At 39.0% G+C, this 18,819-nt stretch overlaps 1 protein-coding gene and 1 pseudogene across 8 annotated transcripts in view; both read right to left on the bottom strand.

Annotated features, from left to right (window-relative positions):
* Positions 1-18,819, bottom strand: part of Exoc6 (exocyst complex component 6) — a 261,380-nt gene that overhangs the window by 157,741 nt on the left and 84,820 nt on the right. The gene's annotated exons all lie outside the window — the stretch shown is intronic.
* Positions 12,701-18,305, bottom strand: LOC106008864 (CXXC-type zinc finger protein 5 pseudogene; annotated as a pseudogene).

Below are 18,819 nucleotides of genomic sequence, written 5' to 3'. Positions count from 1 at the left end.
ATGAGAAACTAGAGACATTTATTGCTAAATGGATGCATACTGAGGCCATACTCTTAAGTGAAACAAATAGGGCACACATGTGTAAATACCGAATAGTTTCTCTAGTGTGAGAAACTGAAAGTGTAAATAAGGATTAAAATGATTAAAATGAATAACTGATAATTTGAAATAGGAAAAGGTCCAAAGGTGTAGGGGTAGTGGGAGGGGAAAAGGAAAGGGAAGAAGGGAAAGGAAAAATTATGAGAAAAGAAAAAAAAATGGAAACAAAATCTATGTAAATAGGGAAGGGTGGAGGGGGTGAAAGGTGCACAGGTAATGGGGGAAAAATAAGAACTAAGGTACATCATGTACAGGTACAAGCACCTAATGATAAATGTAAATGTACTGTATACCTAAAATGTACCAATAATAGAATTAAAAAGCAGAAAAATAAAGAGCCCATGTATAAGGAACTGAGGTCTTCTGCCAATAGCCATGATGCAAGAAAATTCTCCAGCCCTTTTCATGCTTTCAGATGAGTACAGCCCTCCTTGAGATCTTGACTAACAACATCATGAGAGTCTTTACCGAAAACCACCAGCTAAGGTACTCCCAGTCAGCTGACACTATGAGGTAATAAATGTTTGTTATTTTTAAGGCATTGTGTTGTGCAGCAGTACATAACTAACATGGTATCTTACACAGCTTTCCTAGGAACAGAACCTGAGATCACCTAAATACTAAAGAAATACTCAAGAAGTGAAGAGAGGGAACAAGAGGAAGCCAATCAAGGGTGCCATTTTAAGCAAAAACTCTCCAAGAAACTAGACTTCAGCTTGATTCCACAATACAACTTTAGAGTACAATACTAGCTATACCTCAGTGTTCTCCTGATTGAGGCAAGGAATCTGGCTTTCGAACTCCCATCTTTACATTCAATGTCTGATTAACTTTGATCCTGGTCACATGGTATGGGATAGGGCCATAACAGACACCAAGGTACTTCTAGTTCTTTTGAAAAAGGCATTTGGGCTGAGCATAAATATAGTAAGAGAACTATTGTGAAAACATCCGGGGCTCCCAGACAAGTCATTTTTAGGAAAAAGCTGAGGAACTAAAATGGTTTTCTTAAAATCCTTATCCAAAGCCATTCTGGAAAGTCTTCGTACACCTTTAAAACTACTAAGACAGAAAAAACTACATTTTCTATATCCTATGGTTTATATCTGGAATCCCATCCCACCTCCACTTCCAAGCCTCTTGTGTTCAGAGGGGGGCCTTTTAGAAGCCAATTGAACCATGGGGATGAGACCTGGAAGAGTGTATTCTTTTTTGTTTTGTTTTGTTTTTGGTTTCTTTTTTGGTACCGGGGGTCAAACTTGGGTCCTTGCGCTTGCGCAGCAGGTGGCGAAACCACTGAGCTAAATCCCCGACCCCTAGAAGAGTGTATTCTTGTTCCTGGCTCCTTCCTTTTTGTTCTGCTTCCTGGCTACTATAGGTTGAGCATCTTTTCCTCTGCTATGCCCCACTGCCATCCTGTTCCTGCCTTGGATCCAGCTGACCAGGAATAAAATCACGGAGCCAAAATAAAGCTTTGATCCTTTAAGTTGTGCGTGTTGGCTATTTTGTCCCAGTGATGAGAAAGTGACTAAGACAGTATTCATCCAACACATTCATAAATCTACTTATTCAGTACTCTGAAAATGGTCCCTATACTCACAAAATTTAGGACATGGCCAGCTAAAAAAATTCACACAAGTTCTCAGCATTTCTCAAAACTCTGAACATGATAAGCGGTATTGTAGATATTGTTTATAGCGTTTTCTAACTCCCCTTTTGATGGTATAGCTATTTTTTTTTCATGAAACACTTACAGTTGACTAAATAGAACAGGAAATTCTACCTAAAATTTTTGGACATGGAGATCTGCCTAACATGGACTTATACTCAACAGATCTAGTCCTTGCAATCATACATATTAACCCTTTTATAATAATTCTTTTAAAATTTACTAAGTGCTACTCTATACCAAGTACTATTCTAAGCACTTTACTTACATTGACTCTAATACCTAACATAGCCTCACAAATTGTTGACCATATTTTGCAATATAGAAACTGAACAAAGAAAAGTAATTTGTCCAATACCATACTTCTAGGAAGTGGTGGAACTGGAAACAAACAATGGAAGGGGAGGAGTTATAGTAATCCAGAAGTATTAGCTTTAGCACTAGATTTTGGTCATATAACTAGAAGTTATCATGCCAATGAAAGTTTATTAAATCCACACAATAGTAAAACCTCACTGACACAGTAAAAAAAGGTTTAAAGTCCTGCCTGAATTAGTACAAACCAATATTTTTAAAGATATAGAAACACACAAAGAACTAAAATTAAGTTATTAAAAATTACAAATTAGCCAGGTGTCTTAGTTCCTCTTCTCATTGCTGAGACAAAATACTTAACACCTAAAGTTAAAGGAGGAAAGGTAAATTTTGGCTCACAGTTTGTAGAGGTTTCAGTCCAAAATCTGATGGCTCTAAGGCACTATAGCAAGGCAGAAGGGCATCACAAAGGAAAAGCAACAGACGGCAGGAGGCAGCAAGAGCAGCAAGCAACAACAGCAGCCCCTTTCCTGTCCCTTATATTCTATCCAAGCTAGGTAGCATTCACACCCAGGGTGGGGCATCCTTAATCCTAGCATCACATCATGAATCAATCCCAGCATCACACATTCTAGATCCAGTCACCTCCAAAGCCCTACCTATGACCATATGAGGCTTTAGGAGGACATCTAGATACAAACCATGACACCAGGTGCAGTGGTGCACACCTGTAATCCCAGCTACTCGGGAGGCTGAGGCAGAAGAATTGCCAGTTTGAGCCCAGGCTAGGCAACTTAGCAAGGCTTGGTCTCAATAAAATTTAAAATGGGCTGAGGCTGTAGTTCAGTGGTAGACCACTTGCCTATAATGTAGAAAGCCCTAGATTCATTCCCCAGTATACCTCCAAAAAACATTAATGCAGTTAATTACAAAAATAAATTCTAAGAACAATCAATATTTAGGTCATTTATTTTGAGTATTTCAGAAAAAAATAAATCTTGGACTATTTCTGAACAATCATAAAACCAACTGAATACAATCTAAAAGGGCTGGGAATTTAGCTCAGTGGTTCCGGCGGCTGCTTTGCAAGTGCAAGGTCCCGAGTTCGATCCCGGGTACAAAAAAAAACCAAACATACATATCAATACAATCTAAAGTTTTCTATCATTCTCTTGGCCTACCATCTGATTGCTTTAATCAATACTTTTATTTCTTTAATTTTTTCTTTTGGTACCAAGAATCAAACTCAGGACCTTAAGCTTACCAGGCAGGCATGGCACTGCTGGGCTACATCTCTGGCCCCTTTAATTCTTTCATTTTGTTTGTTTGTTTCTTTGTTTTTGGTACTGGAGATTGAACTCGGGTCCTTGCACTTGTGCAGCAGGTGGCGAAACCACTGAGCTAAATCCCCGGCCCAATTCTTTCATTTTAATCATGAACACTGAACTGCAACTTAATACTTAACATATCACTTCCTATGAATGTGACACTAAACCCTCATACAGTTTCTGTGTATCTGTTTACCAGTTGTTGCACAGGTATAAAGATATATTCTTTCCCTGAAAGTTTAGTGCTGCTAGGATAAAGACATATAAAAATGATTTTATTAAAAACTAAGTGTGGCATTACAGTTTATACATGGTACCTCCATTCATGAACTTAATTAATTGCTGGGATTCTGGTCACGAACCAAATTGGTTGTGAATCGAATCAAATTTGCCCACAAGGTTCAATGTAAATAAAGTTAATCCATTCTGAACAATATGTATTTTATTTATTTATTTTTTGGTACTGGGAATTGAACTCGGGACCTTGCGCTTGCAAGGCAGGCGGCGGAACCACTGAACTAAATCCCTGGCCCACCATATGTATTTTTTAACCACAAAAATATGAAACAAACTACAGTATGAACAGAGGGAACACTAACCTTGCTTGAGGCAATTTCTGGCATGGATGACAGGTAGATGGGTAGGGACGAGGTTATTGTTTGGAGGGAGAGTCCCCCTCCATAAGGACATTAGGGAGATCTCCTTCAGGGATTTCCTCTCTTTGTCTCTTAGATGCAGGGTCAATTCTGATGAAAAATCTGTCTAACGTCACTTGTTTTTTTCCTGTGTTGCATAACCTTCTGGAAATGAGAGACCACGTTATCATCCATCAAATTCAACACTCTGTTCATTACAGTATATTGGAGTGGTGCTTCTCAAAGAAATCCTGGAACTCATTCCATTTTTCCATAATGGATTTTATCCTATCACTGCTAACCTCCTCAGTGGAATGCTCTTCAACAACCACCTTCTGCTACTCACTCTGGCATTTCAGCGGGTTCTTCAGTCATCAGCTTCTCCTTATGGTCCTCAACAAGCTCCTCTATGCCTGCACCATAGGCACCCAGACCCATATTCTTGCCCATGGACAAAATCTCCTCTACTACTTATATATCAGACCCTTCAAAGTCATGTTCAGTGAAAGATTTTGGCCACAGTTTCCTCCAGGCTGAATTTAAGGTCCAGTACATGACATCTTCCCATGCTTTGTCAATGAGGTTGATGCAGTGGAGGACACTGAAATGTTTCTTCCAGAACTCTTATAAGAGTCAAGGACATCTCTTCAGTGACATTAAAACACCTGGCGAAGAGCACCTTTGTGTATAGCTTCTTAAAGTTGCAGATCACTTGCTGGTCCATGGGCTGTAGAAGGAAGTATCATGTTTGTGGAAAAGAACTTGACCTTTATGAAGTCATATTCAGCATCCATATCATCCACCATGGCTGGAGGGTGTGCTGGGGATTGTCCATCAGAAGAAGGAACCTTTCAGACAGCTGGCTATTAGAAAGATATTTCTTAACAATGGGTGCGGACACCTCATTCCATGAACAACTTCCCTGTCACCTAAGCTTTCACACTGGCCTATATATGACAGGCAGTCTGGCCTTGTTCACATTCTGTTCCTTGAATGCACAAGGGGTCTTCTTGGAATGTACACCAGTAGTGGCTTGATCTTTTGATTGGTGCTTGTGTCTGCACACAGCAAAAGGGTCAATCTGTCCTTCATAGGCTTGTGCCCTGGGGCAGTGGCTTTTCCTCCTCCATGATATAGGTTCTGTTTAGCATCTTCTTCCAAAATAACCCTGTTTCATTGCAGCTCAACACTTGTTGAGCGATGTGTCCTTCCACCTTCATGAATTCCACGAATTCTTTCTTGTAGGCTTCCACAGCAGCCCTGTCAGAACTGGAAGGAAGCTTCATCATGTCTTATCACACTGTGGATGGCACTTCTCTTGTGGAATTTATCAAACCATCCTCTGGCTTTAAATTCATCATTTGTTGCATTTGGAGAGGGATTTTCTTGCGGTAATCACTATGCAATTTTCTGGCTTTTTCACAGACTATAGCTTCACTGCTATCACCTGCCAACCTTCTCATCCAACCATACTAACAAGTTTTTCTGTCTCTTCCAGCACTTGTGTCCTTTGTTTAACACTGTTACTCCTTTTGCTACATCAGCTTTGATGGCATCTTCACTCTTAATAGTTGAGATTGTCAACTTCACCATCTTGTATTCCAAGCCCAAATCAGTCACACAAATACCACACTCATGATTTTCTACAATTTCCTTCTTCAATCCAATGGTTATTTTCTTCAAAACCTTCTTCTTAGCTTTCTTGCTCTGCACATTCTGGTTACCTTCATTACCAATCTGCACGTTCTTGTTACCTTCATTACTGCTCTGCACTTTCTTTTTACCATCATATTTGCTATGCACTTTTAGAGCCATGCTGGATGGAATAATACTGTACAGTACTGCATGTGCTAAAAAGTACATAAAAAAGTTTCGCAGCAAATATGTATAGGTCTGTCTACGATTACAATCTCAACCAGAGGAAGCCACGACCATGTGTCAGAGGAGGACTGTGTTTGTGTTTGTGAGGGGAAGATGGTTGTGGTCATGTTCTTCACCTGTTTCGGAGTTCGTGAATGGAAGCAAAATTTGGCCAAACTTTTCTGTTTGCAAACTGAACTGCTCACGAACAGAAGAAGCATTTGTGAACCAAGGTATGACTGTATTAGAGAGAAACTAATTATGAAGTATAAGAAGCAATGGTAACCTCGGGGGGTGATACTAAGCAACTCTTATGATCTCTATGCTTGTGAAACATATAGAATGTATGACACAAGGTTTGGTTTTTGTACTAGCAAAGCACAAAATCATTTTTCTCTACCAAACTCAAAACTTGAGAGGAAAAATTATTATTTGAAAGGATTTCTCAAAGAATCAAACCACAGACAGTATGCTTTTCTAAGGTAACTAATAACTTCACCTTGATTAGAAGACAACCCTCCTTTCCTCCTTTGCTCTTCTCCCCCATCTTTTCCCCTTCTTCTTCCATATCAAACAATCCTATGTCACCTATCTCCCATTCTTTTATGACTTACTCCTATCAGTTTCTGTTTGTAAACAGAACATTTGTGGATAAAATCAGTATTTAAGGTTTGAATTTAAGGATACTGAAACTTAAAATAAAACTTTAAATTAAAAAAATTTTAATATAAGCCTTTGCTATGGTTTAGATCCTAAATGTCCCCCAAAAGCCACGTGCTAAGGACCTGGTTACCAGCATCTGGCACTGTTGAGAGACAGTGAAACTTCTGGGAGGTTAAGCCTACAAGATCGAGTTTTTAAAAAACAAAATAAAACAAAAACATGTCACTAGACAACAAGAGACCTAATTTGCAATGTTACTACAGATAGTAAAAATTACCAAGTAATCTGTGATGGAAACGAGCCTCTGCTTGCCTCAGATAAAAATATACTAAAAAGTACATACTATCACCTGACATTATAAAGGATATAAGATTTCAGAAGAATCTGAGGGTTTTTTCATTCTCATATATATTCAAAGAAGTATTTAATCACAGCACAGACTAAAAATGGTTTTTATACCATAACGTGAGTGATTACAGCTTTAAAAAGAGAAATTATTTTATATCTCTATTCAATAAATTTCAACATACTTGAATAATCACCTACTTATAAAACAATAAGTTGACTTTACCTTCATTTTGTGCTTATAGGTCACTTTCATCTCAGCAGGTATAGACAGTCCTGTCTTTTAATAAAAGACTAAAACAGAAGTTATCAAAAATAGTTCTATTTGTTCTAATTATTACAATTACCATTCTTTCCCAGTAAAAATAATCCACATCTCAAAACTTAATAGTGAGGTGAAATACTCAAAGTGCTATTAAAAAAAAGACTAAGAATTATGTATAAAGCAAAACTATGCTTAAAATACAAAGGAGAAATTAACACATTCTCTGATTTTTAAAAAAATGAGAATTTCAAGCTAGCCAACTTGCCATAAAAGAAATACTGAGAGGGCCAGGGATTTGGCTCAGTGGTTCCAGCGCCTGCCTTGCAAGCACAAGGTCCACAGTTCGATCCCCAGTACCAAAAAAAAAGAAATACTGAGAGAGATTTTTAAAAGGCAGAGTAAAGATAGGGAGCAAAATACAGTCTTACTAGGACCTGAAATCAAAACACTTGAAAAACAACTTGGTGGAGAAAAAAAAGTAGAGCTCCAGGAATTGGAATGGGGCTGACAGGAAAACTACAAATTACACAGAAGCTGAAGAAACAGGAAAAAGCAAAGGAAAGAAAAAAGCAGGCTGCAACACTAGTCCCACCTCCCAGGGAGGAGGGGTCTGTCTCAGCTACCACAAGGTAAGCCAAGAGAAAGCAGCTCCCTGGAAAAGTCCACGGTTATTGTAAACTGCAAAACAGCGTGGGATTTTAGTCTAAAAGCAACTCCTTCCATGTGACAGGCTAGAGTTGGAGAAGAAAGCCAGTGCAGCCCCTATCATATTTGATAGTGATTAATCAGAAGCCATTTTGAGAAAAGACTCATTTACAACTGAGCTACAGAACAAAAGACAACAACTGCACTTCAGGGTATCTGGGGTCATCCTGCCACAATAACTAGGTAAGAGACAGCTACAAGATACAGTTCCAGAGAGAGTGTGAGCTAGACATAGACCCCCTAAGAACTTTAAGCTCAGCCCAGAAAGGACACAGGGGTCTCTTGCTCCAGATTGAGAAATCAGGCTGTTTGTGAATGGCTTTTTGAGGGAGCTGGGTCTGAAAGAGCTAGCCCTAAAGTGAGTGGACTGCTTGATCACTCACCACCCACTCACCCTCAAACCCCTCACTGCCACTGCTGCCTACATCCAACACAGAGCTCAAAGGTCTGTTTGCTTTCCCTATCTACCAGTGTGATCAAAGACACACCTCTGCTGGGATAGTTGCCTCAACCTAAACTGTATGGACACAGGAACATGTAGTGGGAGGGCACTTCCCAACCCACAGGCTGTAAACCTAGATGGAGAAATCTGTGACTTGGGATGCACAGAGGGACATGGAAACCGGGAGTGGCTGGAGTGACATCTGATCCAGAAGATAAAAAATTCTATTGAAAGTATGGGCAGCAGAATTATCCAATTTGAAGTCACAGTGTCAGAACTAGAAGACAAGGGTGATGCACATGACTACATACTGAGAGATACATTAAAAACAACAAGGGATAATGGAAAATGGATCCAACAGATGTTAGATGACATAAAGAAGACTAATCTAAGATTAACTGTAATTAGTGAAAAATCAGAAGATAGCAGAATGGCATTAAAAACCTGTTTACCAAGATAATAGCAGAAAACTTTACAAGTATGGGAAAGTAATTTAATGTACAGATAAGCAAAGCATACAAAACACCAAAAAGCCACAATCAGAAAAGAAATTTTCCATGACACACCTGATCTTTGATAAAGAAGCCAAAAACATATGCTGAAGGAAAGATAACTTCATTGAAAAATGATGCTGGAAAAACTGGCTATATACATGTGGAAGATTGAATCTAGACTCACATCTCTCACCATGTACTGAACTAAAATAAAAAAGGATTAAAGCTCTAAATATTAAAACACAATCTGCTGGAAAATAAAATAAGTAAAACTCTGAAAAACACAGCCATAGGTAAGAACTTTACAAATTAGATTCTGGAATTAGATAGCAGTAATGGTTATACATTCTTGTGAATATGATTAAATTACTAGAATGTATACTTTAAAATGTTTTATTAGTATATGTTTGTGAGTTATTATATTCAGCTTGGAGAACTGATACATATACATACCACATTTGATCAATTTTACTCTCCCTACCCTCCCTTCTCCCTCCTTTACCAGATCCCCTCCCATTTCTACAGGGTTAACACCCTTGATGCTTAACATGGTTCTTTTATTCTTCTCTTTAAAGTATTTGTATTTTTGTGGGACTGCATAACTCTGTAATCATAAAACCCCCCTAGACCCAACTGTGATTGAATGTGAGTAAATAGATAAAGATGCTTGTTAGTTCTGGGACACTAGATAAGATCTGTATCAGCCATAAGGTCTCAAAGTAAATTACTCAACTCTTTGTTCGAAACTGATGTTCCAGATACCGCTATCTATAAAACAATCTACAAACATCTGCTGACCATCAGTATGTGTCAGCTGACCACAAACCTTTGTTCCTCTTCTGTAAATTTCACCTGTTAACTTCCCCTGCAACCCCCTATAAAAAGAACCTCGGACTCTGGGCTAGTCGCCTCTCTAAGCTACCTTGCTTTGGGAGTGCCATCTGGCCAGACTAAGGTCTGTTTTACTTTCCAACTTGTCCGGTGTGTTCCTTCCCGGGTGTTCTTCGCTGCAGTCAGCTCCTCGGAGCATTTGGTAAGGCCCTCAGTCTTACATTTTGGATCTCTCATATTAGAGAAATCATGTAACATTTACCTCAATTTGACTTGTTTCACTTAGTATTATGGTCTCAAGAGCCATACATTTTCATACAAGGCACTGAAATTTATCTTCCTTCATGGCTAAGAAGTACTCCATGGTGTATATATACCACATTTTCTTTGTCCACTCATCTGTTGATGGGCATACAGGCTGCTTCCATGATTTAGATACAGTATTGTGAGTTGTGCTGCTATAAACATTGGTAAGCATCAGTGTCTTCTTCATCTCTTTCTTCAGAGCAATATAGGTTTCATTTTACAACTTTTTCACTTCCTTCGTATTATGGTTTTTATCTAGACGTTCCCCTAAAGCCTCATGTGCTCATAGGTGGGGCTTCTGGTAGGTGATTAGATTGTGGAGGTTAGATACTTATCAGTGGATTAGTCCACTGATGAGTTTACAGCTAAATGTGATACTGGGAAGTGAAGCCTGGTCAGAGGTGGGTTACTAAGATACAAGCCAGCAAAGTCTGTCTACTCTTTTCTCCTTGACTTCTCATTGACCTCCTTGATCTCCTTGACTCCCATGCCATGAGCAAGCCTCCTCTGTCATGCCTTTCCACATGCCACCCTGCCGTGGAACCAGCCGACTATGGACCAAAACTTTTACAAACTGTGTGCCAAAATAAACTTTTCTTCCTTAGAGTTGTGGGTGTCAGCAGTATTGTGTCCCAACATCAAGAAACAAAGACACTTGGTTAGATTAATTCCTAGGTATTTAACTTGTGATGCTATTGTGAATGAGAGTTAGGGTTAGGATTTCTTTCTCAGTGGGCTCCATGCTTTTTGTGTGCCTATTTTGTATCCTGCTATTTTGCTGAATTTGTTTATTATTTCTAAAAGTCTTTTGGTGGAGTTTTTTGGATGTTCTGTGTAAAGGATGTCATCTTTAAATAAGGATAATCTGACTTTTTCCTTTCACATATACAGAGTCCACCCAAAAAAATGTATATACACTTCAGCAGTTCACCACACTAATAAATGTCTGGAAGCTAATGGCCACCACTATGAGCACCTCTCGTAATTGTAGAGGCCAAAGGTAACTTGTATTAATCTCATGATATCTCAATAAATTTAATATTAAAATATTTACACAAGTTTTTCTTTTCCTGATGTATACATTTTTTGGCTCTCTTCCTCAGCCCTCTCTCTATATAACTCTATATAATCTCTCTCTCTCTATATATATATATTTCCTCTCTTTCTCTCTCTCATATATATATGTATATATATATAGCAATCTCTTGCTCATTGCTCTAAAATTTTGAGTACTACACTGAACAACAGATATCAGAATAGACACCTTTGTCTTGTCCTTGATTTTAGAGGAAATAGTTTCAGGTTTTCCATCATATCTAGTATGATGTGGGCAATGGGCTTGTCATAAATGATTTTTCAGTTGAAGGTAACTGGTCCCTCTATACCAATTTACCTTAAGGTTTTCTTTTTATCATTAATGGATGCTGGATTTTGTCAAAGGCTTCTTCTGAATCTACTGAGACACTCGTGATTTTTATCGTCCCTTTTGTTTGTGATTACGTTCATTGATTTACATATGTTAGACCACCCTTATACCTCTAGAATGAAGCCAAATTGGTCATGATGTATGATCTTTTTAATGACTGGTTGTATTCTGTTTATATGTACAGTAACACCTCAGTTCACAAATGCTTCTGTTTGAAAACAATTCTGTTCTCAAACAAAAGCATTCAACAAAATTTTTCTTCCTTTTACAAATTCCACATAAAGTAACAAACACAATCATGGCCATCTTCCCCACACAAACACAAACGCAGCCATATTCCACAAAAACCATAAAACAAATACAGTTTGTGAACTGAGGTACCACTGTAACATGTTGAGGATTTTGCATCTATCTTCATTAAGGAGATTGGCCTGTGGTTTTCTCTTTTTGACAAATCCTTGTCCAGTTTTGTTATCAGGGTAATTCTGGCTTCCACTCATGAGTATGACAGTCCTCCTTCCCTTTCAGTTACACAGAAGAGTTTGAGGAGTACTGGCACAAGATTCTCTCCAAAGTTGTGGTAGAATTCTTCAGTAAATACACAGGGTTCTAGATGGGCTTTTCTTGGTTGGGATAGTTTTTATTACTGCCTCAATTTTATTGTCTGTTATTGGTCTATTCAGAGTTTTTATATGTTCTTTGTTCATTTTTGGTGATTTCTCTGTGTCTAAGAATTCCTCCTTTCCTTTTAGGTTCTTCAATTTATTGAAATTATGTGTTCAAAGTACTTTCTTATAATCCTCTGGATTTTAGCAGTTGTGATTTCGGCTTTTTCATTTCTACTTTCAGCGATAGAGGTTTTTTCTTTCCCTACTTTCAGTAAGTTTGGCAAAGAGATTATTAATCTTACTTGCCCTTTTAAAGAAGCAACTCTTGGATTCACTGATCCTTTGTATTATTTTTTAATCTCAATTTCATTAATTTTAACTCTAACCATTATACTATCTTTCTACTACTTTCAGATTTGAACTGTTCTTGTTTTTCTATGACCTTGATATATATTATTTGAGATTGCTCTATTCTGTTAATATGTGCATTCACAGATAAAAACTTCCCTCTTAGAACTGTTTTCATTGTGTTCTATACATTTTGATATGTTGTGCTTCCACTGTCATTTGATTCTAAAAACTTTTCGATTTCTTGACTGATTTCCCCTATAATCCACTGGCTATTCAGTAATGTTTTCAATCTCCATGTGTTTGCATACTTTGCTGTCGATTTCTAGCTTCATTCCACTATGGTCTAAGAGTATGGAAGGGATTCTTTTTTTTTTTTTTTTTTTTTTTGCTTTGTGACACAAACATGCATTTGTTTTATTCAAAGAACAGCCTGGGTTCCTAAAACAATACAAACAGCATGTTCATCAGCAGGAAACTGGTCATGGGCAGGGGTCCCTTGGGCACCCACCCCCACCGGCAGGGGATCACACAAAGCCCTTTCTTCTGCTGCCATTAGCAAGGCCCCAAAAAAGGACTTATTTTCTCTAAGGGAAGTAGCCAGGATCTGAAATATCGAGACACGGGCTCAGCTCACCAAATCTCAGTGGATAAACGAACAGAGCTTTCGTTTTTCCAAAATCATCACTGTTGGAGTGGGGGATTCCAATCAGGGCAGGGTAGGTGCAGCACAGCTGGCCTGGGCCTGAGGTGGGGGTGCTCCCTCCCTCCTATGAGCTCCCGCCTGCAGCTCCGCACACGAGGATGGGTATGGAGGGGCTTCTACACGGTGCCATCAACATTCTCTTTATAAATGTGAGTGGATTCTCCAGGCAAACTATGCACTATTTTCATGGTCAGAAAGAATCAAAGGAAGTTTAAATGAGAGTGGAGTTAAACTGTGCTAAATTACAGTAGTGCTTATTAGTAACTAGATTTCAAAAGGTTACAGAAAATTTACATTCTCTACACAAAAACAGCATCTCCTGCAAAGACAACAACGACATCGACACAGGAAGGAGACTGATTGTCCATTCTTTGCCCAGGAAGACTCGGTACTTTATAGATTCATCTTTACCTCTTTTTTTGTTGTTGTTCTTCCGAAAAAGCAGTTAAATTTTTTTTTTTAAAAAGCAGTTTATATATATATATATGTATATATACACACACACAGAGAAATGAAATCTGTGAGAATATTTTTTGGTTCTAAAGACGGATGCATCCATTTGTCTTCACCCAAATCCCTTGCCAGAGACCACAGGAGCAGTGACATTGCTTGGAGAGGGCAGCTTTGGGTTCCCACCGCCCTCACTGAAACCACCGGAAGGCGGCTCCCATCGGAAGCATCACCTTCTCCAGAGCAGTGGAAGGCTTCTTTTTGAGTTCCTCACATTTTCTGAATTTGCAAATCTGACGGCCAGTCTTTCGGTTCCTACAACTACTGTACTGCTCGCAGTTGATGCACCGCTAACAGGGCGCCTACATGCCACAGCGTTTCTGCTTCTTTTCGCCCGAGCTGATGGCAGAGGCCAGCTCTTCCTGCATGGGGTATTCAGCCAGGCCAGCCATGTGCAGTGCACTCTCAGCCAGGAACACTCCTGCCGGGGTCATGCTGCAGAGGCCTGGGTTGATGGGGAAAGTGCCCAGGTAGGGGAAATCGGACTACTGGCCATTGAGGGCTTCAGTGCCCACCACGGCCTCCATGTCAGACAGGCCCGCACCTGCCTCACTCATCAGCAGGAGGTGCTCCTGCACCATGCGCTTCAGCATCTCTGTGGACTGCGTGAACTGCTGCAGTGTCAGCTGTCCCTCGGCTGCCAGCTCCGTGGCCCGCTCTGCCTTGCTCAGCAGGCTGGCCACAGCACCACTTTTGTGCTTTCAGGTAGGGTTGCTTTTGTTCACTGCCATGGCCACCGTGAGGTCGTAACCACTGACCAATAGGGCAACTGCAGCTGCAGTGGCCTTCCCAGCAGACTCCCCGCCCATCATGCTGCCACCACCACTGCCACCATAGGATGAGTAGTGGGACAGTAGAGGGGAGCAACCCAGGCTCTTGTTGAGGGGTTCGCTTATGATGCCACTCTTCTTCCGACGCTCAGGGGGTGGTGCATCATCCGCCACCAAGGCTGGCATAGTGGCCACCACTGCTGTGTCTGTTGCTCCTGCCTTTGGGCCACTGCTGCCATTGGTGGTGGTGGTGGTGGTGGTACTGCTGTTGCTACTGCTGCGGGCATCCTGGGAGCCACCACGGAGGCTTGACTTGGTGGGGTTGAGGCCCAGATCCTGCTGCTGAGAAAGCCTGCCAACTGTGGAGAATTCACAGACAAGCGCCTGGCCCTGCTGCCCACAACGGAGATGCCTGGTGGGCCTCGCTGCTCAGGAAAGGCACATGGTCAGATGTCCATGTGGAAGTATCTTTACTCTGAACACAGAAACCTGCGCCGCCAAACTTTCCTGGGACTTGCATCGAACTCTGGCCTGGGCGCTCTCTATGAGCCCGTGGAGGGTGGGGGTGGGGGGGTGGGGAAGGGGAGGGCACGAGCCTGGGGGGGCAGAAGGGATTATTTCAATTCTTTTGTTTTCATTTAAGCATGCTTTATGGACTAAGATATAGTCTATTTTGGAAAAAGTTCCATTTGCTGCTAAGAAAACAATGTATTCTGTTGTTAGATGAAATACTCTATAGATATCTATGAAGTCCATTTATTCAATGGTGTTGTTTACCTCGAACAGTTCTTTTGTTGATTTTTTTGTCTGGTTGATCTGTCCAGTTGTGAGGTACTGAAATCCGCCACTATATTTATATTGTCTGTCCTTTTAGGTCCAGTTTTTGTTTTACAAAGCTGGGTATCTTGGCAATCAGTGCATATGTATTTACAAATGTTATCTCTTCCTTTTACCAGTATTTAGTGGCCACCTTTAGTTTTGGCTTGAAATTTGAAGTGTCCAAAAAATATAACTACTCTTGCTTCCTTTCAGGCTTCGGTTTGCACAGAGTATCATTTCCAACCCTTTCGTTTTCAGTCTATGTGCTTCCTTTTGGATGAACTTTGTCTCTTGTATAGAATATAAGATTGAATTGGTTTTTGATCCAATCTGCCAGTCTGTGTCTTTTGATGGGAGATATAAGACCATTTACATTGAGAGTTACCACTGAAACATACTGACTGATTCCTGTCATTGGATTATTTTCCCAGTGCTGATTCCTTTATTTTTCCCTTTTACTTAACTACTCACCCTGCTAGATGTATTCCTTCCTTTGGGCTCTGTAGTATTGCTGGCCTCATTGTTTTGGTCTAGAATTTATTTGAATACTTTATAGTGCTGGTTTTGTTGTCATATATTTCTTTAAGACTTCTTTTACATTGAAAGTCTTTATTTCTTCATGAATTAGGATAATTTTGCAGGATATATTAATCTGGGTTGAAAGCTGTTTTATTTTAAGGCTTGAAAAATTTCACTCCAAGCTCTCCTGCCCTTTAAGGTTGTATTGAAATATCAGACATCATTCTGATAAGCTTGCCTTTATAACTAAGTTATTTGGTGCTTTTCTCTAACCACTTTTAGTATTCTGTTCTTGTGCTAGACATTTGGAATTTTAGGTAGGATATTTTGTGCAGCAGTTCTTTTCTGGTCATGGTTATTTGGGCTTCTATGTTTCATTTACCTGAAAGTTGAATTCTTTCCTTTGACTTGGAAAATTTTCTATGATTTCATTAAATAAATTTTTATACTTTTTGTGCTATCTTCTGATCTTTCCATAACTCCTGTAATTCTCAAGTTAGTATTTTTAAATCATCTAGCAGCTGTTGGATCCAGTTTTCATGGTATCTTGTTGTATCTAAGGTTATCTTTGAGTATTTGATTTGCTACATCAACTTTTTGGTTTTGGTACCAGGGATCAAACTCGGGTCCTTGTGCTTGCAGGGCAGGCAGTGAACCACTGAGCTAAACCCCCAGCCCTGTACATCAACTTGACCTTCCAACTCTCTCTCCTCACATTGTACATTTTCAAAAGAATCTTTTATATTCTAAGTGTGTGTTTGAAGCAAGGGGGAGTATTCTGAGGGAGGTTCCTGCAATTTATCTTACTGCAGGGCCAGGGATTTAGCTCAGTGGTTTCGTCACCTGCTGTGCAAGCACAAGGACCCAAGTTCGGTCCCCGGTACCAAAAAAAATAAAAATAAAAATTTACCTTACTGCAATAATTTTTTTAAAAAAACAAGTTTTTTATATCCCAGATTTCTGTTTGATTTATTTTCATGGTATATAATTCTTTACTAACATGGTCATTCATACCTTGTATTGTCTTGGTTAGTTTACTCAACTTTTTTGTGTATATGTCTTCTTTAAGCTTATATTTTATCAACCAAGTCCCTCATCTATTTACATTATCTCTATGCTCACTGAACATCTTATGAATCTGTTTTTTCTTTTGTTTCATCAAACATTTCAATCATACGATTTTTTATTTTCTCAACCTCAGTGCCTTTGGAATCAGCTTTTGGGGAGGTAAGATTTTTCAGACACATTTTGTTGATTTTTTTTTTCACATTTCTATTGTTTTGTATGCTGAGGTTTGAGGATCAACTACAGTAGAAAAACTCTGTCACTACTATGAAGATCTATTTTAGTGTACGTGACTTTGGCTTTGGTAATGTTTTGGTTATTTATATACCTCTTCAACTGATTCAGTGTAATAGGTTCAAACCCAGTCACTGTATTCCAAGGACAGAGCCACTACCAGTTGTATCAATATCTAGAAACCCAACCATATTATCAATCGTGTAAATTAAAACTTGTTTTAATAATTTCAACTTTTCATTGACCCATGAAGACTGGATATATTACTATTGACAGGTAGGCTGAGATATAAAGGATGAGAGAAGGGAAGGGAGTAGATCAGAAAGAATAGGAGAAAAAAGATAATAGCAAATGAAAGAAAAGTCGAACTTTGTTGATACTATTTTTATAACAAGTAGAGGGGCTGGTGGTAAAGAAGTCTGAAAATATATGTAGGGGTTGGAGAAGGGACACAGAAAGAGAAAAGTATAATTGGAGAATAAGAAAAGATGTGAGAAGGTCAGAGTCTCTTCATAAGCTGATAATAAGCTTGTGCTTGAATCCTCTATATACAACTTTTGGTGAAGATTAGCCTGACTTGCCATGAAATACACCATTTAAAGCACTGGTTAATTCTTATTCTCCTTTTCACATACACACAAAAAAACCAAACAAATAAATAAATAAATGTGTGTACACACAATGCTTTCCAGTGCAAATCCTCCAAGCTTCCCTCATGCATCTCTGTCTTTACTTGGCCGTGATGGATCCTCTAGACTGTATACTTTAAAAGGGTGAAAATTTTGGTATGCGAAATCTATCTTAATAAAGCAGTTATTTTAAACATGGATAATTGGTTAATCAAAAATAAGAACAATATGGAGTAAACATATATATAAATAACATAAACAACTGTGATACAGTATCAGCACAAAGATAAGGCAGAAATGGAAGTCAGTCATGTGTCATGTAATGACATGGACCTGTTCTGAGAAATACACTGAACTTGTTATTGTGCAAATGTCACCATCATAAAGTGCTTACACAAACCTAAATTATATAGCCTACTGTTATACATAGGAAACGTGGTATGATCAAAACCTATGGTGAATGCTTAAATTTTGTTAAATATTTTATTACCAAGGTCCCAAGTTTGATCCCTGGTACCAGAAAAAAAATTTTATTACAGTAAAAAACACTGGCATCAATCCCCCTCAAAATACTCCCCCTCACTTTGAACACATATTATCATTCCTACTGCTTGCTGAAGCAGTTTTGGAAGCCCTCTTCTGTGTCTTCAGTTATACTGTCATGGCTACCTTGATGTCCTGCAGTGATTCAAAATGTTTACCCTTCACAGTCATTCTCACTTTGGGGAAGAGCTAGAAGTCATATGGAACCAGATCTGGTGAACAAAGTGGATAAGGACAGACTATAATGTTTTTATCAGTCTGCCTTTCCATTGGATGGCATTCTGCAGCAGATTCACTATAAAGACTCACAAAAGAGGACTTCCAGAATTGCTTCAGAAAATGGCAAGAATGTTGTGATAAGTGTGTTCAAAGCAAGGGGGGGTATTTTGAGGGGGTGGCAATGTGTCTTTTGTTGTAATATTAAATATTTTATTTAAATATAAAATATTTAAAATTTAAATATTCACCATAAATTTTGATTACTTCATGTATGCTATAGCCTATTTTTTCTTTTTTCTTTTCTTTTTTTTTTTTTTTTGGTACCAGGGATCAAATTTGGGACCTTGCACTTGCGAGGCAGGCGGCAGAACCACTGAGCTAAATCCCCGGCCCTTATTTTTTCTTTTTAAAATACCTTTTCATTAAAAAAATTTTTTTTGGAATGAAACAACTTTATTAAACCAAA

The sequence above is a fragment of the Heterocephalus glaber genome, unplaced genomic scaffold (genome assembly GCF_053883595.1).
Source record: "Heterocephalus glaber isolate CG9 unplaced genomic scaffold, H.glaber_assembly_v1.0 deba00001497, whole genome shotgun sequence".
NCBI classification, from domain to species: Eukaryota; Metazoa; Chordata; class Mammalia; order Rodentia; family Bathyergidae; genus Heterocephalus; species Heterocephalus glaber.
The sequence above is the reverse complement of the archived record's forward strand: the minus strand, read 5'-3'. Positions and strand labels throughout refer to the sequence as shown.